Raw genomic sequence first — 26,791 nt, 5'->3', positions numbered from 1 at the left:
AAAATTCTGGTTCAAGCCCTAATTTTTACCCCTCTAAGAGAGGTTGCCAAGGTCAAAGCTACATTAAGCACTAAGTCTGAGTGTTGTCTTGATGTGCTAGTCCTGATTAGGAGCAACACATCAGGATAATTTGTTTTAGTAGGGTTTGGAGTTTGTCCCCCGGCGCATTTCTTCTGCCGCTTTGTGTGCAAAGGTTAGAGGGAAATAAATGTTACTCTGTGGTGCTGTGGAGGGAAATACCTTGTATTGCTTTGGTTACCCATAATCCATGGGCTCTGTCATTATCATTAAGATTTTGTTTGTTTGGGGGTTTTATATTTTTTTAATAGATAAAATGTTTAAATAGGTATTTATTTTTCGCAGTTAGCACGCTGAAGTAGGTTCATTCCTTCTTTCCCTGGTTTGGGGAGGCAGGTAGAGGAGGAGTGAATTTCATTATAATTAACTATTCACTTAAGTATGATTTCATCTAATTGCTGGGGTGATTAGTATACCTGGATTTTATAACACCATAAAATGAAATATTGTGACTGAGACTGTATTTTTAACTCTGGTTCATTCACTTCACTAACAATTAGAAGCTGGGTTCTTTGTAGCTCATTTAGCTTTACTGCTAGCTAAGGAACTGAGGGGAATTTTCTCTGTAGTAGAAAACTGTGGAAAATAGCTAGGATTATTTCCTTGTGTGATGGGAAATCTCTTTACAAGTGAATTTTAGTTAATGGTAGCCAAACCACAGTGAAAATCATGAATTGACTTTTGCTATCATTGTGATTAAGCATAACCTTGTTTATGCTTTATGCTGGTATTTCTTTTTCACTTTGTACAATCTTGATGCTGTTTGCTGATGATATTTGCTTCCCCCTATTGCCTAATAGCTCTTCTATTTACGCTTGCAGCTTTCTCCATCACGGTATAATGTTAAAAACTCCTTCCTTTTTAAAAAAATTAAGTGTCTGGCATGGACATGGCAGGGTCCGAGGTGATGGGTAGGATTTGACCTGGGATTCCAGCAGGGCGTGGGGAGAAGAGAACTGAATCTGGGACACTGTTTTGGAGCTTGGGGAGCACTCAGGCATGTTTTCAACCTGCTCCCTTGAGAAATCCTGCAGGAGAAAGTCATCTTTTGAAACTCATTGCTTAGCAAATGACCTGCACGTAGGAGCATATTTCTGGTTCTGCAGATGGGAGCTGGGCTGAATTTGTTGTGTTTGTTATCAGGTGCTCCAAGAGGCTGTGCAGGGAGATTGCTGTTGGAATGGTGCAGGAGAGTGCTGGTTTTCCTACAATTGAAACTGTTTTTCAGCCCAGTGTGCTGAGCTCTGAGTGTGATAGTGTGAGTTTGCTAAATACTGCTTTCTATTCCATGCATTTTGCAGAGTGCATCTCCTGTCAGCATCCTAGGGTTTTATATTTAAGTGAGGAATTTATTTCTTTACAAATTTTGTTCCCTGGATGTAACAATAATTTAGTAGGTGCAGTATATGCATTAAATGAGTTTTGTCTGGCACTTTGAAAAACATTGGTTTAATATAGAAGAGAGCCAAATAATGATTATTTTCTCTTTTTTGGCTCTAAAATGCTGTCACAAGGGTGATAGGTGCAAACAGAGGTGATGAGCACGTACCTGATGGCATTTGCAAGTCAACTGCTCGTTAGATAAATATGAAAAGCGACAGCTTTGTTATGACCCCAAATCATACATCAACTTTGCTTAGTCGTCCCTCACCCTTTAATTTGGTAAATTTTCGCTTGTAGCAAAGGAGCTCAAAGTTGTCTGAGGCTGGGGTGAGGGGGTTTGCTGTCTGTTGCCTCCACACCTCCAATTTGGATGATGCATTTACCTACCGTGCTGCTGCGTGCCTAAGGCTCCTGCATATTTAAAGGCTGGGTATTCAGGGATTATCTGTCGTGCTTTTCCTTTCTGTTTTGATCACGCAACCAGAGCAGAGCAGCCCACACAACCAGAGAAGAAGGCTGGGGCTCTCTTCCCCTTGTATTTTTATTTTTATTTTTTTTCCCCCCTTCACCAAAGCTTCGCTGGTGTCACATGTTCTGCGTTTGGGAGGAGGAAAAGTTACCAGGCTGGGTGTGCAGTTTTATAAATCAGGTGTCTGTGGGATGTTTGCCTGTTTAAGCCCAACTCCTTGCACCTGTTAAGGGACAATGTTCCTTTTCACTCCAGGAAATTGTGAAGGCAGGCACATGAAAGTCAGAACAGTGCTGAGAACCACTGCCAGGAGCAGGCAAAGAAAAAAAATTAAAACTAGAATTGGCATTCAAGCAAAACCACAATTACCAATTGACTTAGGAGGTATCGGTTGATTAAAATTTTGAGTTTATGTTTGACAAAATTGAAAACTACATTTATTTTCCTAGGAAAGCTGGGAAAAATGACAGTGACACCAAGCAGTACGTGGCATCACTTAATTAGCTTTTCATTGTATATTTGTTTCTCTGCTCCTTAAATTGTATTTCTAACTAAATTCAATCTCTTATACCATTAATTATAAATGTGCTGTACCTATTTTGTTTCCTAACCATGGTGTCTCCCATATTCTTCCCCCAGAGAATAGGAGCAGCTTTAGTGGTGGAATAAGAGAATAAGGGATCAGCTGAATGTGTCAGGAAACAGGAATATTCTGCTACACAACTAGAGTTATGTAGCCTCAAGGTGGATAAAAAATAGATTCCCCCTTCTGATGACTCTCTGGCCCTTGTTTTCAGTTTAGATAACCTTGATTTTGTTTTTCAAACGAGTGTAACCGAATTAAAAGAAAAAAAAAGTGTCTTTGGTCTTGTTTTTCATCCCCGGTGTGAAATCCTTAATCCCATTTTAAATACCAGCATCATTAATGGCAGTTAATAGCATGTGGATTTTGATACAGGAAAAAACCCAGACATTTAGGGATTGGTATCATACTCGTGGTGTTCTGTTTTGTAAATTATTTGCAGATGAGGTTAATTGAGCCATCTCAGTCCAAAGCTTTAATTCAATGAATCATAAACCTGTGCAGTAATAATCAGCACATACCCTTTAAAGGATATCCCTGGTGAAACTCTGTGAAATAAACAGTTGCATTTCTCAAAGCCTGCTCTGAATTAACATCCACACCACGGTGTAGTTTACAGTATTAAAAGTATAATTTTAGTAGAAATACATACATATTTTCATATATTAATGGATACGCTAATTTTCAGTAAATTATTTTTATTTAATGCTTCATTTTAGAAAAAATATTGGATTTTCATATAAGAATTTTCTTATAGGCAATTGCTAATTTCACAAATGATACAAAAACTAAGTTTAGGGAATTAAAAGAGGCACTTTTGCTTAGTTTTCCTTGATTTACTAAAACAAAAAGTCATAGTAAATACAGCAAGCGATCTGTAAAGCAATGGAAGTAAGTAAAGACAATTTTGATAGTTTCCCATATGAAATTAGTTTTAATGTCACTCTCCCAGCTTTGCACTCACCATGAAAATTTGAATGTTGTATTTGTGGCTTTGAAAGAATGAGAATCGTTTGTCCTACAATTCAAAATAAGAAACAAAAGAAGTAGAGAGTAATGGAGGCAATTAATAAGTCTTTCTAAGTGTGTTTCACTTTACAAATACTTTGTGAGTCCCTCACAATATTCAAGCTGTGTGGCAAGATCTAATTTGAAATATAAAATATTTAGAATTTCTGAGATTTGAGGGGGAAAAATGTAACCTCCTAACTCAAACAATCTCATTTTATTGAATTATGGTGAATAGAATATAAGAAGTAGAGGTTGAATCTCATTTCACTTGAACAGCAAGAGAGAATACAAAGAAAGTTGAATTTGTGATCTTGTAATATCTGTGTTACTTAAAAGCATTTTGTAAGAGCAGTACACAGTACCAAGCATCATAATTTAAAGAAATGAGGTTTATAGACAAAACTTAAACTCTGAATACAGATCATCTTTAAAAGAATTATGAAGTGTTACTCTATAACCCAGCAAATATCTTTGGAGGAAAGTGTGGTTTTAATACTGTTTTTCTTGTGGAAAAACCCAAATCCTTGAATTTGCAGGAAAAAGACGCAGAGTATTACCCCCATTGTGGCTTTTTTCAGTGCAAAGTTAGTGAAATAAAAAGCAATGGATGACGATTTTAATTATAAAAGCATTAAATGTGTGGTTGTGTAGCACAAAGGACATTGGCTAATCAGTTATTCTGCATTTAAATATGGGTTTAAATGAGATTAAGAATCCAGACTGTGCAAGAGATTTCCAAGTCCAGAGGTCAGAAAACATGCTAATGGGATAATAGGAAGTATTCACAAAAGCTTATCTTCTTTAGAAACTCACTTCTCAAAAAATTCTCCCACCAAAATACTTTTGGTCATGTGGTTTTGACCTGTAATGCCCAAATTTTATCAGACTACCTGGTAATTTGGAAATAATCCAAATCTCTTGAAGGAAAATATGAATAGATTGTAAATCTGTGAAGTGATTTAAATAGGAAATTGTTGAGATTTTTGGTGGGGATGGATATGTTTTATTTAAGTCTAATTCCTTTCTTTAGGACACAAAGCAGAACAAGTCTGATTCCTGTAGGGTTATGGTACAGAAATATGTGGAGAGTGGGAGTTCATCTGTTTAGCACACTGAACATTATTACAAAAATGTTATACAAATATTATGCAAATTATTATGCAAAATTTTTCTGGTTTTATGCCATTTCACTTGAAATTCAAAAATTATGTTTTGCAGTTCCTAATTATTTCATTCCAAAGTGGCAACTTAAAAACTTCAGCTGGGATTTTGAAAAAAGTCATACATGATTTTAAATCAGCCTAACAACCACAGGATTTTTTTTTGTTATTTTGTGGTTTAGTTTGGGTTTCTTTGACAAGTTTATTAATAAAAGTCCTGTTAAGTGTAGAATGAATCTATAGGACATCCTACAATGTGACACAAGAACATATTTGATAACCATAATAAACAGAATTTTAGAGCTATGTGTGTGTGGCAATACCTATAGCAGATAGTCAGGCACTCTGTCCCAGCTAGGGAGAGTCATAAATATCATAGAAGGGAAAAATGTCATTTTTTCACATTTTGGTTTTCGCTTTTTTTGAATATGAAATATTTATTTTATGTATACATCTCCAGATGCAATGTTAAAGGGAATTCTTTTTTTCAATAAGTTATTCGATGAAAATTTCTGTTTCAGTAAAGAACAAAATTATTAATGAAAAACAGTTTCCACCAGTGTGGAATGGTTTTGGTTTTTTTATTCAGCTTAGAGGTGTTGTGGTTAAAAATCCAACCAGACAAGAGGTCTGACAAAACAACGTATCACATTCAGGATGAGCACAGAAGGATAAATTCAGAATGGTAGATCTGTGAGGAAGAGTAATTACTCCTAATTACAGCTAATTGTTGCTGATCAGACGTTATTACACGTGACACAAAAAATGGTGTTGATGGCTTTGGTATCCTCCTGGACAAGGAGCAGAGCTGGTCACACTCCTGAGCCCTTCTGTGACAGTGGGTGAATCCATGGGATCTCCAAGGGGATTTTTGGGAAGAATCCTCCCTGCTGGGTGCTTGGGACAGCTGCCTGTGGCAGTGGGGGAATGTAGGAGCAACACAAACTGAGATATTTCCCAAAGCCAGCCTCCCTTCCCCCCAGCTTGCCTTGGGAATGAGATGTCATTCATAGCCGAGTCTGCACCAATTGTGCTTTTATGAGCAATTAAATAATTAACAATGTTGACATCTAAATTATATTTGCTTGGCATCTGAGTTAACCCCTTACTGAGACCTCTGGGAAAATTCCACTGCTGGGAGCCAATCCTTTAGACCTGGGGAGACATTTCTGCTGCAGTTCTGTGGTTTCACATCCACGTTTGCTTTCCTGCTGTTACACCTGGAGATTTAGGGATTGGTTCTGCAACGAATTTAGCACTTTGATGCAATCCAGTGAGATACCTAATATCAATGACACGTTTTTGCACTTGAAGGGAAATGTGTCCTCAAGCAAATTACTAACTGGATCAACTTCCTCACTGCCTTTTTGCTTCTTTCTTCCTAAGTAAAATCAAATTAGATTTTCCACAAGTGTCAGTGCCTACTTGAGAAATTTACTTAAGCTATTTGTTTGACTGTAGTTAATACCAGAAACTTTTGGTTTTATGGGGTTGTGGGGATTTTGTTTGTTTCTTTGTGGTGGTTTAAATTTTTCTTTCCTATTTTTTAACCAGAAAAATGGAAATTTTATTTATTTAATATACAGCAAGCACAGCATCTCTTTGTATTTCAATGGGCCCTCATTCACTCAGATTTTTAATACCAAAAACCTCAGAGCTCAGGAATCAAGTGATGGTCATGTATCAGCTCACTTGCTTTTTGCATCTCCTTAAGTGATGAAAGTAATGTCATCTCTGTTGTTTCAAGGCATTTTAAACATTAAAAATAATGTTGTGATCAAATCAAATCATAGTTTGCCTCTCAGCAGGAGTTTAAAGAAGAAAAATCTTTCCCTCAGATTTTCCTTGGCATTTATCTCAGCAGTGCAGGCTCTAATCAGGAAATAAACTCAGATCCAATTAGCGTTATCACTTAATTAGAGATGTATTCTTGGATTTATGCTTCACTGACCTCACTGCCACTGCAATGAAATTATTTAACTTCTGGAAAAAATTCTCAGCAAATTCACACCTCCCCATTCATCAAGTAGTTCTCTTTGATGCCAGGCAAGCAGCTGATTGTTTGACTGCAGAAATAACAATGTTATAGCCATGCTTGGGTAGGTGCTGCTTTAGTCAGCTCCAGGGATTCAGTTCTTCATTCTTTACCTGTTTTTCTGCCTCTCCATATCTGTGGACATTTTCTCTCTTCCCTTGAATTCTGACTAATAAAAAGCAGTCAGAAAGGTCAAAATGCTTTGAGAAAGCACAGGTGAAACCACAGGGACCACTGGAGAGTCTTGCCTCTATTTGAAGACTGAATAACTGTGCAATGGTGGATTTTGTTTGAGTGTTGAGGGGTTTTTCCTGTTTTTTCTTCTTTTTCCTTGCAATTCTCAAAATATTTTTTAAGAATAGCTGGGGTTTTAGTTGATAAGTTTGGTTTGTTTCTTAAGCTGATGCTGCCTGCTACAGAGCCCAAACTCTAACATTGTGTCCTAAAGCCAGCTTCCCAAGAAGAATGGTTTTTTAGGCTTGTGTCCCAAGGAAACAAAGTTTGATTAGTTGTTTTCTCAGTCCCACCCTCTCTCTCTCTCTCTCTCTCTCTCTCTCCCCTCCCAAACTATTTTGAAATTCATTCCTCTGTTTTAAATTAACTTGAAAATGTAACTGAAGTCTCAAAGATTATCAAAGTTCAGTAAGTTTCCTAAGAGATGTCCAAGGATAAGAGAAAATACCCCAAATTATGCTTCACTTGAAGAAGAATGGACTGAACAGGGTGCACAGGTGCTCAGATTGTTTTATTTTAGGGAGGGCTTGTATTTGTCACGACCAGTGAGCGAAAGAGGCCACAAAAATTTAAAAAAACCTCAGAAAAAGCAACTTTGTGACTTCTGTTTGGGAAATTGCATGGCTGTGCTTCAGTCCCGACCACTTTGTTCTCAGAACAACTGCAATCAGTGTGGAAAAGCTCCTCATGCTGTGATGGGCTCCCTCCAGGAGATTTCAGGTTTTTGGAGGTGTACATTTCCTTTCATGTGTTGTGCTTGATATAAAACCCTTACTGTCTACTGGTGGGTGGGGAAAAGCAATGTGAACACAGTGTGAGGGTGATCCCTCCAGAACAGGCAGCAAAACATTTGAATTTTTGGGGAAAAAATGCTGTGTTTTTCCACTTAGAAAGGTGTTTCACTGACATCAATCCACCAGCAGGAGATAACAGCTTATAAGTCCATGTCTTCCCTTCTCATTTAATTCCATAATTTAAATTTTGTGGGGTTTTTTTCCTTCCAGAATTTCTCATTCTTGCTAATTTCTCTGTCAGTTTCCTCTTTCATGCAGGGCTTGATGATACTGGGATTTCGACTGTGTACTCACAGTATTATTTCTCCAGACACTGGTAGAAACCTCACAGGGAACATGTTATTTATCTGTTGTTGATTGGACTTCTGGGATGTCCTTTTTTCTTTTTTTTTGCTTTGATTTGCTTGGATTTTTTTGTTTTGTTGTTTGTTTTTTTCCCCCCTGGCAGTGCAAAAGTTTGTTCAAAACTCATTGAGCTCAATTGTTTTTTAAATCCCTCTGTACAGCCATCACCTCTCCTAGGTGTGATGTTAGTTATGTTTTAGTTTTATTGTGAGGTGTTTGCTAAAGGTTTTGTTTGTGATTTTGTGTGTCCCTCGTTAATTTGGGAAACAGAGTAAAGGAATAAAAAAAGAAAGCTATGCACAATTCTTCCCTTAGAAACTGCTTTTGGGGACTTGCATTCATAATTATTCTGGAATCATGGATGTACTCCAGGGTAGATTAGCATCTGCTAGTGAGAGTTTTGGAGAATTAACCTTGTCATGATCGATTATAGAACAGTCTCTCAAACTCAATCACATTTGACCACCGATTTTTTTTGTTTGTTGTGAAGCTGAGATTTTTAAGGTTGGATTGAGATCTAGCAGTGCCTGGCTGTTAATCCAGGCTGTCCTGCTCCCCAGGCTTGACCTCTTGCTCCTTCCCATTGTCCTCCTTTCCTCCTCCTTGGCACACAAGTGACACTACTTACCTTTCCTGACATGTGGTGCTGTGCTCAATTAAGATTTGTAACCTCTCTGAAATATCTCACTGGCAGGATCTAGGGAAGCAGAGCTGCTGTTTTTTCCAGTCTTACATGTACAAACTCTGCTCTTTAAAAACCAAGATCTTATAGCCAGCGTTTAATTGAGTATTTCTTGCGTCTTTTAGACTGGTTCAAACAGCTCAGATCCTTGATTTCAATATATAATATGGATAACATGTTAAGCTTTGAGTGCTACTAAGAAGGTAACTTCAAATGCCATTTATTTTGCTGAATTCAGTGGGAGAAAAGCTGTGTTACTACAAGATTTGTGTGTTTCAAAGGAATGTATTGTACAGTGAAAAAGAGTGGTTTTCCCAGTTAAATGAAGGACTGATAAGCACAGTGCTGTGTCAGCTTGTGCTTTACTGCTGATCCATCCTCCTTTTGTATTTTGTCACAAATACTTGACCAGTTTCAGTTCTTCTCCAGCATTAGAACACGTTCATCCTTCCCCTGAAGGATATTTTGTTAATTGCAGAAGTACTCTGAGTATTACAACGTGCTCACTCATCATTCAGGACTTCAAAGTGTTTCTCTGCCTTGTCTTCCAGCTCAGACCCTCAGAAAGGTCTATCCTTGATGCTGTGGAAATGGGAGCAAACTTTTTGATTTTGCAATTGGTGCTTCAGGGGAAGGTGTTGGAGGCAAATTCAGGGCAAAGGAGATGTGAGAGGACTGAGGGAGGGAAGAGCAGGCTGGGGTGAATAATTCACTGAGCAATTAAGAGAATCTGAGGGCTGAAAGATGAGTCAACACCGTGAGCTGTTTTCCTTAGCCTTGGAGAGAAGCACCTGTGAGCCCTGGCGCCGTTCCTGACCAGGTCATGTTTGTCCTGCTGCTGCACCATCCAGCTTGCAGTTATTTAATCCAGTTTGGAGAAAGGAAGTGAAATGTTTTAGCTGGTTTCCTAAGGAAATGAGGCTTAAGCAGTCACTCCACATGCCAAATTTGACAGAATTTTGTGGAAGTCAACATCTGGGATCAGAAAGGAGACTTAGTTAATGTTGGTGCTTGACAGAAGCAAGGCAGTGGTCATCAGGATGCACAGAGCTGGACTGGTCACAGCATGTTCTGTTCCTTGCCAAGGGAGTCAACAAAACCAAAATTGTATGTAGTCATGGAAGGAAAGCTGAGTGTTAAAGAGGAAAAACCAGGAGGGAAGGAGCTGGGGTTATGACAAAGGATGAGATGAGGCAGAAAACCATAGGGTTAGGCTAGGGGATGTATAAAAAGTGTAAAGGTATTGTTGTGGGGGGTGACAGAACACCTGAGGAAACAGAACTCCATTGAAAACAAATTTTCTGCAGCTCCACATTCTGCAGCAATGCTTTCAAGTCCTGAGACAGCATGAAGGAGGAGGGGAATCAGTATCAGCTGATAAAGTTCCTGCATTTATAGGGGAGCTGAGAGGAAAAAAATTTTCCTTGGTGATGCTAAGGCCAGTTACTTGTAGGACCATGGGTTCAAGATGCTTGAGGTCTGTTTCCAAGTTACTGTGGCATCTGATTCAAACTCCTCCAAAACTGGAAATCTTAACCATCTGTAATTTTAGGTTGGTCCATTTTATTTGTGAACTTGGTCTCTCTTCTCCCAAGCACCATCTGCTGCAGCACCATACTGATGTACACATCACTGCATTTCAGAGAGTTGAGGAATTTGGCATGAGGCAGTGAGAGGAGATTGAAAAAAGAATGCAGGAATGCATAGGGGACCATGTAAAAGTTGTGTGTGATGAGATAATGCTGGCCTGGTAAATAGAGATAGCTTAAAGAAGTGGGAAGTCAGAGCTTCAAACAGCAGAAATAGCCCATGTGTGGTAGGTAAAGGAAAATTGAGGGTTTCTTGGATGGAAAGGGAGCAAGAGAGGGAATTCTGGCAGCACAGGCAGGCTTGAGTGGGTAATTGAAATGCGCTGCCGAGCACACAGAACCAGCCAGGGGATGAGGCTGAGCTCTCTGTTGTTCTGTTTTCTTGTGAGGTGACAGAAACAAATCTATTGAAGTCAAAGAACACGTTTAAGTGCCTTTTGAATATTTTTCTGTTAATGACTCTCCTGGCAGTCCTTCAAAATCCATAAGCTTGTTGATTTAAAGAGCTCTTTTATTAACACACTCTCCTTAATCACTTTCTGTTGTTCTTCTTCATGAGGGGGGGAAGAAAAGGGTAAGAAGGTATGAATAAAAACCCCCTTGGTCTTTGTAAGGGGAAGAGGATTTGCTGTCTGTGCAGGTGATAGATTAATCTGAAATACAATCTCAGCTCTATGGCAGTGCTGAACACCTTGATAGGACCCAACCATTTTGCATATTCCTATGTTACAGAAAAGTAATTATTTTTTTCAGCTTCATGTGTTTGAAACTACAGCCTAAAAAGCTCATCATAAAAGCAATAAAGTCTTTTAGAAAGGGATACATTGTTGAATAAAAAAAGAATTAATAAACTGGAGATGAAGTCCATGTGCAACCTATTAAATTATCTACGATTTAGACTGTGTTCTCAAGTTTTACACACCAAAATGTCTAACCTTAGACGTGCAGTGTAATCAGCAGGTCCCCAAACGTGCCATAATGTTCTTCATAGGGTTCTTCTTCTTGTTTGCACAGCTGCCAGATGGTGGGTGCCATATCCCATTTCACCACATTATTATTATTTCTGTCTCAGGGCTGGTGAGAGCTGCAGGCCGGATGGGATATTTCACACTCGGAGCTCGTGTGTGAGTTTGATCCATGTATTAACAAAAGCTGAATCTCTGCAAAGTCCCAGGCTGGGCAAGAATTTGGGCTGTGGAAAGTGTAAGTTCTTTTGGGCAGATGGTCTTAATGCCCATCCTTAAACCTCCCAATAAGCTTAGCCCCGAGCCTACCTCCCTCACCCTTGTGAAAACCTAACAAACCTCTTCTGGTCAAGTTTCTTCTTTCCCCGGTAAAAGTCCACTCTGTCAAAATCTGTCATGGAATCATGGCATAGCTTGGGTTGGAAGGGATTTTTGAGGGTGGAACCCCCTTTGCAGTGAGCATCTTACAACCAGCTCAGCTTGCTCAGAGCCTCATCCAACACCAGTAATTTTAAACTTGATCCTGACCTTTCCATCTCTTAAAACTATCCACTTCCTTCCTCACCTCTAAATTCCTGAATGACCTCTCTGTGTGCGCTGCCGGTAGCTCCTTCCCTTCAGGTTCCCCTCACATTCTCTCCAAACCATCCTTTCCTCTGTACTTCCTTGGAATTTTCCTGCCTACCACCCCTGCAGGTTTCCTCAGGTTTTAGGGTGGCACCTTCATTTTGGTTTCATCTATCCCTCACCCTTTCCTGCTGGAGATCGCCTCTCAGTGACTGAGACACGTGGCTTGTGTGTCAACTTTGTCTACACAGAAATGATCTCCAGACCTTCCTCCCAGGATCCTAAATCCAAGCAGTCACATCTTCTCACCTTTTCCTTGGTCTTGACTGCAGCTGCTGTGCTTGGCTGGTTAGAAGTGCTAAAATAATCCCACATCACATTGGTTGCATCCCTTTCTTCTTGGTATCATTGCTTCTCCTTAAGGATTTCAGCTTGTAGCATATGGATGTTCTCTAAAATAAGTCCTTTTTCATGGCCTACATGTGTGGAGACGTACACAGTAGTAAATTGCACTGAGCTAGATGCAGAATCCACAAGGAGTTAAATGTACAATCCAGATTTCCCAGGAACAGGGAGAGAATGAATGAATGAATGAATGAATGAATGAATGAATGGTGTGGATATCAGTGTGGATGTTGTTGCCTTTCCATTCCTGTCTGTGTTGTAGCTTCTCTTTATGATCTTAGGGAATTCATTTTCCATCTCTGTGCGTGGTTTTTCTCCTGCACTATGGGTTCCTTCCACAGCCTAGTCCTAATCATAACAGAACATCCCAAAAGAAGGAATGAGCAATGTTTACAGCTTTCCAGAGATGATTTTCTCAGCCTCTCCCTGGTGTGCCTGTCTGTGCGTGTCTGTGTGTGTGTTTGCTTTCACAGTCAAAAGCATTCTTGGCAAATGTAATCTCCAAGTGAAGAGAATGCTCCAGCTGTTTATCTATTATGCCTTTTGGCACCAGGGAGCCAAAAGTTGGACTCCACAATAAAGCAATCACTTGCACAGGATTTGGCCAGCTCTAATGGGAAAGGGAGGCAGCAGCTATTTTAAAATATCCATTCAGTAGATTTAAAAAAAAAATAAAAGTTTTATAAAGTGCAAGTCTTGTTTTTAGCATGAGCAGGGTTTGTCCAACAGCTGAGGAAAACAGCTCCTTGAAAGAGTTAGAAAGTAGATAATAAAGATACATTAGCTGAAGAAGTGATTTTTTTTTCAAGTTAACAATGGGGAAAAAAAGGCAAAAAGATGGGCTGAGGCTCATCTGAAAGTATGTAAGGCTGATTTCACCCATCATCAATTTCTTGTAGAGATGCCTGTCACAGCCAGTGCTGAGCTGAGAGCATCTCACTTCATCGGCTTATTGTCATCAGATTTCAATAATTCTCCTTTGCATCCCCTGGGACAAAAAGGCACATGATTCCTTGCACCTTAAGTGGTAATTCTTTTAACAGCTTGGATGCTGACAGTGAAATGGGACCAATATTTAATATACCTTAGATGTATTAAAGTTTAGGCTCATTTTTCATCTGGTGCCAGTTTTGTTCTCTTCAAAATCATTCCAGTAATTCTCACAGGATTATTCTTCAGCTTCACATGTTGCATCCTTTTTTGTGTCTATACAAGTGACAGGATCGTGCAGCCTAGGTCTCTTGATATGAAGTATAATTTAATAATCATAATTGTCACCTTTCCCTCCTTCCCAGTACTTTCAATAAATCCTTAAACACAGTTTTCTGGATAATTGGGACAAATTGTTTAAACATAGTACCATAATCTAGTCCATAATTATATTTTAGCTTCAAAAGAGGTAAAGTTCAAGTTTTCAGGACAATACAAGGCTCTGCATAAGTACAGGAATTTCTCTTGGCAGTTGTTCTATGAGCAGATGTGTGTGTTTGGTTTCAGGCACTTTTATAGTTGTAACCATCCTGGGCAAGGCTGGGGGACAATTGAATGTGTACAATAGAAGGTGGCATTAAACAGTGAAAAAAAAACCCTGAAAGAAGCAAGGATGAAAAAAACCCCTTTCAATTTCCTTTATTTATTCCTTGGTCTCTTGTTAATGCCAAATCTTCTCATGAAATTACCACTGCAGTTGTTCAAATTGCCAAGTGTTAATGAGAATTTGCAGTCAGGTGGGACTCAAGGAGACAGCTTTACATTTAGAGCTGAGGTGGAGCTGCAGGGTAACTCTGAAAAACCAAGTTATTCCCATTATTTCCTTGCTGATCTTCCTGTTCTCAGTTCATAGGTTCACATCTAGACTGGTATAGTGGGCACAGGAGAAAAGGTTCTGGGGAAAGACTTCTGTGAAGAGAAGCCAGGGTCTGCCCTGTGCCAGATTTGGAAACCAAATAAGTAAATATATAAAAAATTATTGAGTTACACTGGTCTGCTGTGCTGTGAATTGAAACAAAAATGAAACCTGACCCCTGGCTTGTGTCAAAAAACCCCTCACAAATTAAAAGCACAAATTATCCCTGAGCACTGCTTAGCCTTATGCTGTACAGCATTAGCTCTGAAATTCACAGTCAGAACAGGCACAAATTTATTCATATTGTGTTTTATTTTTCAATAAGGCTTGCATTCATTAAAGAAATATTATGACAGCTTTTAGCTACTTTGCAACAGGTCCAGTCACTCTGGGTAAAGATCCAAGCTTTAACTCCAGAGCAGAGGAATTAAATAAATTATTTTTGATGGAGCTTTAAAAGGAATATCTGCTTGAGCCTTGTTCAAAACAAAATTCATAGACATAAGAGGGTTACTGATGATTTTTTTATCAGCAAAGAACTTGGAGCTCTGAATGAACCAAAGAGTGTGTGCAGAGCCACTTCCCTGGCTGGTTTTCCCTTACTTCAAGTGGAATTATAATCCTAATTTCAGTGTTTGTAGAAGTAGCTCCCTAGAAATAGTAACTGAACCTGGAATTACTGTTTTGTTGCTGTTTATTTTGCAGTTAGTGTTTGTTTCTGTTGGGAAAATGCTCTGTCAATGAATCAAGGTGCTCTATTGGAATGCAGAGCTCACAGTAGAAAACTTCTGCTTTCACTCTCTAGTGATTTATTTTTAAATTAATTGACTTTTTTTCTTACCATATTCAACAATACTGAAATCCTTAGGAGTCATGCTTTTTTTTTTAATTACATGAAAGTTTTAAATGATTACTTACCATTAAAATAAAAATAAATATTCTATACCACAGGAATGTCCTTGGAAGTTGTGGGAAAGATGGAAAATGACCTTAATATGTGCAGGTGTTGTGTGGTTATGGCTCTACCTATTAGGATGGAGAATTGAAGCTTTGTTTTTTTTCCTAATTGAAACTATATTTTGTTTTAGTTTTTCTCAGAAAAAAATTGACACTAAAATATAGACTGGTCACTTTCACAGTAAAACAAGAAATAAGAAAAAATATGTTGAGAGGTTCTTCTAATAATTTTTCTTTATTGGCAAATCTGCTGTTTCTGATCAGTCACTTTCACAGGCAGGTTCAAGTGTGACTTGCATGAATTGAGTCTACAGATACATCAATCCAAAAGTTCTTTTCTCATCATTATTAAGTTAGTTTCGTGATTTTGAACTAGCCTACCCTGAATCAAAGCCTGGAACTGTAATCTCATTTTCTGAGAACAGTCAAAATGTCAATGTTTGTCACAAGTTTGAAATGAAATAAAATGTCAATGTATTTTAATTTCTAAGTGACATTAATACAATTTATCCCTTTTTAAGTAGAAGCTAATAGTTAATGTTTATGCTTTCAAACAGAGAAGCTGTTTTACTTAAAATCTGTGCAATTCACATAGGCAGTGCATATCTTTTTAAACATAAACAAGAAAATCTTGCTGTTCTGAGGGAAATATATCTACTTTGAACCATTATTTGACAGGTGAAAAATCTAGTTTTAGTATTATTTTTTAATATAATTTCACCATTAGAGATATTTCTAACTGGTATAAGTACAAGTAGTTCAATCTGTGGCATAAACATGACTTTGCAACTTTGCAATATAGTTATTGAGAATTATTATAGCGGATTACAGGACTAGGCCCTGAGGGTGAGCAGAGTAGGAAATGGTAAGAAGAATTCTGAAGAAAATTTGGATTTCAAGAGTGTGTCAGTATCTACTTTTGTGCATGGCTTTGAAAATGTGAGAGTTCTAGAATCTCACTGGATGGAGCATTTTTGTTGTCTGACTGTGAAATTCTCAGAGCTTGTTTGTTGCTCTGCCTGTTGTGGCAATGACATATTTCCCTTTTCAGAGATTTGTGAGCATTGTTTTCCCCTCTTCCTTTCCCCCTTTTCCCTGCCATAAAAACACATTCCCTAAGAAACTGTCAGAGAAACAGAGAAAACATTTTGTAAGGCAGTCCTTTAGATAATCTGCCAAAAGAGAGAAGAGGAATTTCACTGCAATTCCCCTTTCCCCTGGTACATCACAGTAATTACTGATCAATTTCTAGTTTTAAGTGTTTATTCCAACTGTTGTTTTCCTCTTATTATTATGCAGTTGTGATAACAAAAAGGAGAAAAATCCTGGCTAAACGAAAAAATAATTTTCAAAAAATAAAAAATAAAAAAATCACTGCTCTCTGTAAAAAGCACACAGAATCTGAAAATGCTCTCCTAAAAGTTGAAAACTGTTTATGTGACGAGAATCCACAGCACAACTGCCTGATTCACTTCCCAGTTCTTCACTGACCTTTTGACTTCCTTACTGCTGCGTGACACAAATTGTGTGATCCTGTCTGCGTGCTGTTTCTTTTTGTCATTAGCCATGATTCATCTGCTCTGTGACTTGTCAAACTTGAGTTATTTTTAATCCTTTGCTGGGCCTCCCTAAAGGCATTATATCATATCTCCTGACACTGCAGATGATCTCTCAATCCCTATTGTCCTACCCTATTCAGATTCCTCCTGTTTATTCCCTAGCCCTGATAGGGTTCCATCTATTATTGCTCTTTCTAATAAATCTGCAGTTTTTGACAAGCTACAGCCTCTTTCATTTTTCCAAACAATTTGTATGAACCCGTTAAACAAAATCAGTCACAGTAACAAATCCTTCAGGGCCTCTGTTGTTATCTTCTCCTTTGGCAGGAGATTGTTCCAGGACACAATTTTTATGGCAAAATATATTCAGACAGTTTACTTTCACCTCTCACTTCATTAGCCAGAGTAATATCTGGAAAAGTTTGCTACTCTTCTTGCTATTTTGATTATTTCTGCCCTTTTTAAATGCAGGTTGTGCAGAGCTGAGTTTTTAAAAATTATTTACTGACTATTTGAAAGGTGATTTCCTTCTCTTCTGCTGTACCTGCAGTGAGAGGATGTGAGGAAAAGGTGTTAAGATGAGGCTGGGGAAATTCAGATTGGATATTAGATGAAATCTTTTCATTGTTCAGGTGTTATGGGGCTACAGGGGCAGTGCTGGGTGGACAATTGGACTGGATGATCTCACAGGTCTCTTCCAGTATTGACAGTTCTATAATTCTATTGATTCCCACTTGCAATATTTAAGTGAAAGTAAAATCGAATCTGTTTGCCTTTGTTCCAGAAGTGGAGCTGGAATTAAGCTTAAGATTTGTCTTGCTTTGTTTTTATTGAAAATGTAATTGTTAAACTTTTGCTGCTAAAAGCTACAAGAGTTTTGGCATTTCTACTAAAAGTAATTTTCATAAATCTCAGGAATTTAGGATATAATTTCATCTTGAAGAGAACCAAAATACATTCAAAAACAGGAAAAGCACAGTTTAAACATCCAAGCAATTGAAATTCTGCTGTGTCATGACATTTCAGTCCTGCTTCCATGTAAACTACTGTTTTCAGGATGTAGAAAATTATATACAAGCAGTAGAGTTGCTGACATTCTTGCATGAGTTTCAAAAGTCACTTTCAGTGACACTTAGGATCTGCTTAACTCGCTTGGGAAACGGAAAATGGAACTAAAAAATAGAATCTACTTGGCTGCTTCTATAGTCTCTGCTCAGAAAAACTGTATCTTTGTGAGTGTTGCATTTGACTTAGGAAATCTAAATGAGAACAAGTAAACTAGTGATTAAAATAGGAATTAATGTTTAGATAACTGTGGATTATATGTGCTGTCCAGTGGAAGTTGTGTGGCTCTGAAGAAAGGCATACTTTCCAAGTACCTGTATAAAATTACATTGAATATTCTTGGATGTGGGACTGAACCAAAGTATTTAACTGTCATGATAATATTTTTGTTTTTCATAACATTTCCTTGCAATCCAAACAGGATTGGATCAAATATATGCACATAAAATAAATAGAAATGCAGCATAATACAAAGTTCTATGATTTTGTTTTTTTGATTTCAAGAACATGAATTAAAAATTCTTTTTTATGGAATAACAATGAAATATAAACTCAGGAAAAATCATGCGGGGGATGTGGCAGGTTTTCAGTTTTGAAATTAATTTTGCAATGCTGTGGGTTACTCAGAGTTACAGAGAGCCTTTGATTTATGCACATCTTTAAGTTAAACTGGGAATTTGATTTCCCATTTCACCTCAGATGGGGACCCCTGAGCAGTGCTGGTGCCTGGTACTCCACAGTGCCTGACAGTTCTCTTTTGACTACAAACAAAATAAATATTCTCTCTTACTGAGACCTGGACTGATGGCCACTGAGAGGGGGAGTTCAGAAACCTGGGGGGCTGCATGGCCCCATATCCCACCCCAGGGCTCAGTCTCAGCCCTGAGAAGTTCTTGTTCTCCTCAACTGGAGATGGCCAATGGGTTGTGAACTGTCAAGGCTTCCAGCACCTGTGTGCTTCTGCCCGAGGGTAAATATCCAGCTCTAAAAAATAGTGCTGAAATCTTCTTTTTCTAGGTTGATTTCTGATGTCAAACAGTTTGACAAACACATCAGATCCAAGGTAAATCTCTCTGCTTTTTATGAGGACGTGATTGTTGAAGGAAAGCTTGAAAAGCTGTTTTGGAGGGCAACACTTTTGTTGTTGATTGAACTGAAAACTCAGGTATCTGAGTTTCATGTGTATTCACCCAGTATCCTGCCTATTTCTCTGGTTCATCTAGTTAGTGGCTTATTTAAATATCTAATACATCAAATAGAGTGAAGTGAATTATTTTACCTTGTAAAACTAATGATATGCCTGGAAAAGATGAATTATTAGGTTTCCAAAACATAGATTAAAAAAAAAAAAACAAACCATAGAATTAAAAATAAAATTAAATGAGCAGTGATATTTATAAGCTCCATAAGCAGCAGAGACAGGTAGATTGTGGTGGGTTTTATGTTATTTTTTCAGGCTGCTGTGTGGATTATCCCCTCAGTATTTGGCTGTTACAGGAGTGGGAGGTGATGCAGGAAAGGAAAAGCTGAATATTTACAGGCATGGGTGCATTTACCTCTCATTCTAAAGCAGCTGAATTAGAAGGAAACAAAGGTAAAAAGCTGATGATTGAACACTTCCCAAACTTGTGGAAAATGCTCACATAAACTTCTCAGTAGCAGAGGAATGAATTAATAAAATTGTTTCCAGCTCGCAGCCAAGGAATAGGCAGCAAGAAGTTTCTTTTGCTATTAATAAGAGGTCGCACATTATCTTAATATTTTGGAGAGTTTCTCAATCATATGGATTTATAGAGGAATACATCTTAGTGTTTCTGGTTCACATGCCCCATCAGGAATGGCTGGCCTTATCTGATCCTTCCCTGCACTCTTTTGGAAAGCTTGTTGAATTTTATTCTGCACCTTTCCTGGTTTAGAGCTGATAAATACTCGATACTGAAATCATGTAAGCAATGTCAGTGTTTTTAAGGTTTTTCAGAGCTAAAATGCCCCATCTGATCACGTTTCACCCTTTTCAGAAAATAAACAGGATGCAATAGATTTTTATTATCTTCTGTTCCAAAACTATGTCAGATTAGCTGCAAAATAACTTTTGTTTGACAATGTTGTATAAATACTTTTTACTTGAATGGTAGTGATACCAAAAGATTTAAACCCAAGGGCTTTGAAGTATTGTCCAATTGTCTCAGTGTATACAGCATTAAGAAATGTTTTAACTTTTGTAGCTTTGAAGGGTGTCTTAATATTAAGCAAAAGCTGGTGTGCTTCTGCACCACATGGAAATGAGGAAATATTCAAAAGCACTTTTCCTTTTTGATAGTCCTTTATTGGGTGATGCTGAGTGACCACTTCAAAGATGAGCCCCCTCCATTTGTGTGTTTGCACAGATCTTAACTCCAGCCCAACTGGGGCCTGAGGAACTGATGCAGTACAAAAATGACTGCTGGAGTTTTTGGGGAAAAGAGCCACGTTTTAAATCACACTTTCCTGAAATGGGGATCTTAGTCCCTTATTGTGTGAGATGATGGATTGTATGAGTTGCTTTTTATAAAATAGCAGGAAAGATTATTTCAGAAAAAAAAAAAAAACAAAACAGAGAAAATTCAGAAAGGGGGAAAACCAAAATGTATCTTGATATCATTAGTGAATTTGGTAGCAGAAAGAAGAAAAAAAAGAGAGAGAAAACTAGATGTAAAAAAACCCAAAAGACATCAATAAGACTTTGAAAAAAAAGCCTGAATGCTGTGTGAATTTTCAGCTTAAAAAGAAAACCTTTAAAATATCCTTTGAGTTAAACCCCATTGGCTGATCCCACCAGCATCAGGAGCTTTAATAAGACCATCAATTTCCAAATCCACTGGCAGTTCATCAGGTTTCCTACTGGTGTCAGTGCAGTGGTGGTGTTGCATTGTGTTGAAATACTTGCAATATTCCCATTCCAGCAGTTTACATTTATTCCTGCATTTGCAGGGGTAAGACAGTTTCAGGATGGGTCTTCAGCTCATAAAAAGCACTTCAAAGGAAAATCTCAGACTGAGCCATTGCATTTTTGTTATTTTTTCATTAATTTTGTCACTTTTTGCAATGAGGGAACTTTGGAAAAGACACCTGAGGATGAAAGTAGCAAATAAAGTTGTGATAAAAGCCTTTAGACATTCATCTGCCTTTCAGTCACTGTGCTCTCCATGGCCATTGTGTTCTTACCTTGAGATACCATTTGTCTCTGGGAAATTTTACCTCAAACTTTTTGAACATGGAACAAAAAAGATGAAGGGTTTGAGTAATATTTGGAAGTATTATTTTAAGAGAATATTGAATTTGATAAAAAGTTTTTCTTTTGAGTAATGGAATATGATATTTCTTTTGAAATATGATTGAATTTTTCAGAAATGGTCAGTAATAAGTGAAAAGTTCATCTTTTAAAGGTTGATTACATTTTCTGGTAGTCTCTCTACTCAAAGAAAAATAAAAATCTATTAGAAACTTTTAATAGTGTGAAATAATAGATATGCTCATGATTGTAAAAATGACAAACGAAACAAGCAGGAACAAAAGTACTTTTGTGCTTAAGACTGTTGGATGAAGTTTAAAAGAAGTCATACTCTTCCTAGATTATAAACATTCAATAACATCAAAGAATACATGCTCAGCATATGGATACATATATTCAATAGAAATAATTTTCCCCCCCACTCCTCAAATATTATTTTTAAAAATATTGTTCAACATTTTTTTGTATTTCTGTGAATTGCTTCCTTCTTTTTTCAGATGTGCTTGTGAAATTTATGCCAAATGGAGGCCTTATTGTTGATTTAATATCATTTCAATACAAAAAATATCCATGCAGCACGGTAGCCAGTGATCCAGAAGTGCTCAACTCCATTAATCTCACATTAAAGATACAGATAATTTCCTACACAGATAAAAATGACAGGCAATTTTAAACTCAGAGCAGTCTTACCAGAAATAGAGGCTTTGCATAGTATTTGGTTCCTATGTGCTCATTTTTGCATCCTTCCCAAACACCACAAGTATTTCAGTGGTATCAGGCTTTGTGCAAGTGCATGGAAACCAGTGGGAAAAAAAAAAAAATTCCAGAGGGAACTTTTGTTTGATTTTCTGGATATTTATTCTGTTTCCCAGGGGCTTTCTCTTTAAAGTGAAGCTGGCTGGCCTGGTTGAAGTGTTCAGATTTCCTCTCCTTGTCTCTGTTGGCTTGGCATCACAACAGCCCTGGTGCTTTTAGAGAGAGAGAGAGGGTGGAAAGCCCAAAGAGACTCAGCCCCTGCATCCCAACTGTGTTCCTGACTGGCTTTTTAGGGAAAAGAAGATGAAAGAGGCCTGAAACAGAGGGGCTCTCATGGAAGAGGGGAAGGGAGCATGAAGGGAATATCTCAGAATTCCCTTGCCAACCCCTGAGTGCCATCAGAAGTGATGGTACCACCATGGTAGGGTAGAAATGCAAGACATGATCTTTGTTCTCTGCCTGGGGCTAGGAGAAATGCCTGAAGAAATTTGTCCCCAAGCACTGAATTTTATTTCCTTTTAATCTGATTTCTAGGCCAGCATCAGCTGCACGTCCTGGCTGGGCTGTCCTTTTTTCTCACAATTAATATTTTGATGAGACACAAAGCCAAAGCTCTGCAGATAATCCCTCATGAGAGGAGTATGAGAGTGCCTTTGCCAGTGTTGTGCTTTTTGGCTCCACTTTTAGGTGGGCACTGTGCATAGAGAACTAATTTGGCTTCTAGCTCATTTCTAATTTCTAACTCCTAGTTGAAATGCTGTATTTCCTGCATGACAAGCCTATCACTCTGTCCTGGATTCTTCACTTAACTTGTCTGAAACACACACTGTCTCCCTCTTCACTGGCTTTTTGAAGTACCACCCTTTTAATGTGAAGGGGCTGCTTCTAGGGGGAAAACTTAATTGCCTTTCTATTTTCACTCCTTTTCTTTTTCTTATTTTTTTTTTTCCCTGAAGAAAGGGAGAACATTCCCTTTGATTTTGCTGCCTTTGGATGCTTCAAGCAGCTCTGAGTGAGAACATTTGAAATGATGTATTGACATTTCAGATGGATCAGCCTTTCATGGCAGCTGGTGTCAAGCTGGGGTTTGACAGAGTGGCCTCCTCTGAGTTGCTTTGTAAAAAACACATTGCTGTGTGAGGTGTTCTCCTAATATTTCCTATTTTAAGCCAAAATAAATATTCATGGAGAAGTGATTAAAGGTGATTGGTGTGCACTGAGGGCAGGAAAGATGGGCCTGCAGGTAAAGGGGGGTGATTTGTCCATGGGGAATGTCCTGCTGGTTTGGGGGAGCAGCCCCACACCATGACCCACACAGCTGTCCCCAGGTGTCCCAGGTGTCCCCAGGCTGTGTGTCCCTGTCACTCTGGGCAGGGTGGGAGCTGATTTTCAGCTTTCAGCAGGTTGTGTGTCCAATGGGCTGAACTTGTTGCCACCTGATTTTGGCCAGGATTAGATGCTGTGTAATTTTTCCCCTCCCTTATACATGGAACCCAAATGTGCCTCTTCCTTAGGCCTCATTATTGGGTTCAGTCTACTTATAGTGGCAGGGATTTCAACTCCTCGTGTGAAAAGATAGTTTTGATGTCACTGTGAAAAGTGGTGTGCTGAAGACAGTTTTGAAGTAGCAGAAGTGGGAAAAAAAATTAAATTAAATTACAAAGCCATTGGTTTGCTTTATACAACCACTTATTTTGCAACTTTCCATTTGGAGAGCACCACCTCATCATAAAATTCATTTTTTAAGTTTCTTTTTGCCATTTTTAGGCGGTTGCCCATTGCACATGACACACAGCTGACAGGCCAGAAGGAAATGAGTGAGGGGAGGAGTAGGTTGTGGTTCTTTCTGGTATCAGCTTGTTTTATACACTCATTTTGTATCCTCAACCCATTTTCCTTCTCCTGGAAGCTGCAGGCCCACATCAACCAAATCTCTTGGGAGCAGCAAGTCCCAAAAGGATGTGGCTCCTGTGTCACCAGGGAATGATGATGAGGAGGAGGAAGGGTGGCAGGAGGGGATATTTTCAATGGCAGGGAAAGGGAGCTCCAGGGCATTTTTTTGTTTGTTTGTTTATTTTTATTTGCATTTTGCACGGAATAACTGTTTTGGTTTTTAATGATGTGTGAGGAGTGTTGCCAAAAATAGAAAACATTCATTTGAATTTTCAATGAAGCTGATTGTACCTCTCTTCCATTTAATTTCCATGAATATTCTAAGGAATATAAAGGGAATATTCACTGGAGCAATAAATGCTATGCTAATTCTATGGGACAAAAATGGGAAGTGAGTTTCGAATTCCAAATATTCTCAATGATAACCTATTTTATGCAGTACCCATTCAAAAACAGGCTTAATTTGCATTGAAGTCAGAGACTTAAGGGTGTCTCTAGACTTCAGGGTATTTTTACAGCTTCTGCAGAACCAGTGCATGAGCAATGAATCTAAATGCATCAAGCAAAATTTTGCCTGATGAAAGCATTGCAAATTTTAGAGAAAAAAAAAGAAAAATTGTTAAATCCCAGACAAACAGCGAGATGTCCTGGTTGTGTGAAAATTTTCATTGGACTAATCCCATCCTGGTTTTTGTTACTTGTGCCTTGAATATTCTGAGGGTGCTTTAATTTTTTTTTTTTTAAACTCCTTCTATGCAACGGGGAATTTTTCCATAAACTTTTGCAGTCTTTGTTCATGTCTCCAAACAGAAAGAGGAGCGTGGCAAAAAGCTTCATCATTTTGGTGCTGAGAGTTTGCTTTTTTCTGGCATTTTCCTGCTACTGATGAATTTTCAATAAAAGCCAAGATCCATTTGCATAATTATATTGACAAACAGTTATATTTATACTAGAGAGAAGACCATTAAGATGCTTTATAATATGCTTTTGTTTTGCTTTTTTTTCCTGAAGTTTTCTTTTTATAAAGACATTTTAATAAGCAGAATTTTAATAATTTTGAATTTTGGTATATTTACAATATTTTTTTAAGAGTTATTTTAACCCATAGTTAGGCCATTAATCAAAGCTTTTCCTGTGAGGATTTTTCTACCTGAAAGGCCCCCTTCTGTGCAGACAGGTATTTTGCCTCTGTGTTAATGTGGGATGCGTTTAATTTCAAATTGATATTGCTTTTATTCCAATTTAGTTCAAACCTCTTGCAAGTGCCACAATAGAAAAGGAACAGGCACCCTGAAATCTGGACTAAGTGTGCAGGGAGGATCACTTCAGAATCTGTAACATATGCTTTGTTGTACTGAAATTTCTTTCCTTTTTTAGAAAGGAGAAAGCCCAATATTTATAGGCTGCAAGGTTTTATTATAGTGTCAATAAAATATCAATGTATTATCTATATGCGAGACAAATGCTTTGAAATTCCCACACCAAACCAGCTTGATTGGCTTCTTTTCCTCCCTTGCAATGAAAATGCAAATCAATAAATAGTATTTCATTATCCTGTGTCCAGAAGCTGATTTGGCAATGAATTATACTGGGTATCAGCTCTGTGGCTGGGGGGGTGCTTGCAAGGAGCAGGTGATGGATACACTCCCCTTCCACCCTTGGAGACCTCACTTTAATTCTGCTGTAGGTCACTCTGGCAATGAGTCTCTATGTTTTACTCTTCAGGGCTTGTCTGTCCACATCATAAACCCATCAGGCCACACGATGTGCTTAACAGTAAGTGCCACAGGAAAGCTGCTCACCGCATCGGCTGGCAGCATTGTGAGGGGTAAGTATTGTCCCTCAGCAGAACTGTGATTGGGATCAGCCAAACTCAGTTTGTCCTGAATTTCAGGCTATTTTCAAGCTTTTTTTTTTTTTCCCAGAGGCCTTCCTGAAAGTCCTTTAGGGACCCAAGTGCAACTCTAGAATTGAGCATTTTAATGTATTTGGGAAACACCCATTTGACAACAGCTCTTGTTGATTATCTGATCTTTTGAGTCACAGTGACAAAATAAATCAATCCATGAGAATAAAGAGATGTTCTCAGAGGTGATTTTAATTCCAGTGTTACCTGTGTTCCCCAGGCAGCCTGGTGACTCCATCCCAGGTTGAGCAAGAATCCTTGAGCCGGAGCTCGGCACCGCATCCAGAGCCTCACGACAGGAGCTGTGCCTCGAGTGGAGGTGAAAGGTTTATTATTTCACACATTCTGTGTGTGCCTTCATCATGCACACCCCCTATTCCTTCTAAACTCCCTGCCTGCTGAGCAGGAGAAAGGAAAAGCCGAGTGGAAAGCGGGAGGGATCTGTCTGCAAGAGGCACTTGTGCCACTCACACACGCAGGTGCAACAGCCTCATCAGCTGCAGTGCCCCTGCTTCACACCGAGCCTGCATGAGTAAGCATTCCCAGATGAGCTGGTAGGCCTTTCATTTAGCATTTCAAGGTATGACTGTGTTCCTGGCATGTGGTGTAATCACAGGGAAGAGTTTTGATGGATAGAAGAGGAGGAGAGGGAGAGAGATGCTCACTGAGACCAGCTGATGCATACGGGGTCATTTATGTCTTGTCCATAAACATATGAAGTAGAAGAAGAGGCCCCTGGGAGGTCAGTGACACTAATGGAAAAGTTAACTGTGAGACTGTACAGATGGACTTGATGGCTTTTATTCAGAGTTGTTATTAATTTAGACAAAGCAATCTAAAGCTGTCAGGAGTGCAACCTCTGCATTCACTTCTGTAGATTATCATTGTCTCCATCACCTCAATAATAGGAACTCAGGTGTGAGTGTTTGTCTTAGAGGTGGTTCTCAACCTGCTGGTTTAACTTGTGATTTGGAAGGAAACAATTAACTTTCATTCGCTAATAAGTCATGGGGTTTTTTTTTAACATTGCCTTTTTTAATAAGCTTTGTTTCACTTTGTCAGTAGCTGATCTGCTTGAAAGTGGTACAAAGTGAGAGTGTGAGCTCATAGCAAATGTAAGAAGTGGAGTAGAAGGCATTACTCTTTATCTAACTAGACTGTGGATGGCCATCAGAGGCCATTAGCTCCCAAATTCCAAATATTCACAGGTATTTCTGATGTTGCAAAGAGAGCTGGTG

The 26,791-nt window shown here is 38.5% G+C and overlaps 1 long non-coding RNA gene across 1 annotated transcript in view; it reads left to right on the top strand.

The window, feature by feature from the left end:
- LOC148184961 (uncharacterized) overlaps positions 1-25,476 on the top strand; it is a 95,193-nt gene extending 69,717 nt beyond the window's left edge. Inside the window, exon 3 of the long non-coding RNA XR_015772056.1 lies at positions 25,373-25,476. This is a non-coding gene — a long non-coding RNA (uncharacterized LOC148184961). The remainder of the gene's footprint in view (positions 1-25,372) is intronic.
- The last annotated feature ends 1,315 nt before the right edge of the window (positions 25,477-26,791 follow it).

The sequence above is a fragment of the Pseudopodoces humilis genome, chromosome 2 (genome assembly GCF_049639895.1).
Source record: "Pseudopodoces humilis isolate 2021_Gansu_Grassland_sample_001 chromosome 2, ASM4963989v1, whole genome shotgun sequence".
Lineage (NCBI taxonomy): Eukaryota > Metazoa > Chordata > Aves > Passeriformes > Paridae > Pseudopodoces > Pseudopodoces humilis.
This window is presented reverse-complemented; position numbering and strand designations above follow the sequence as displayed.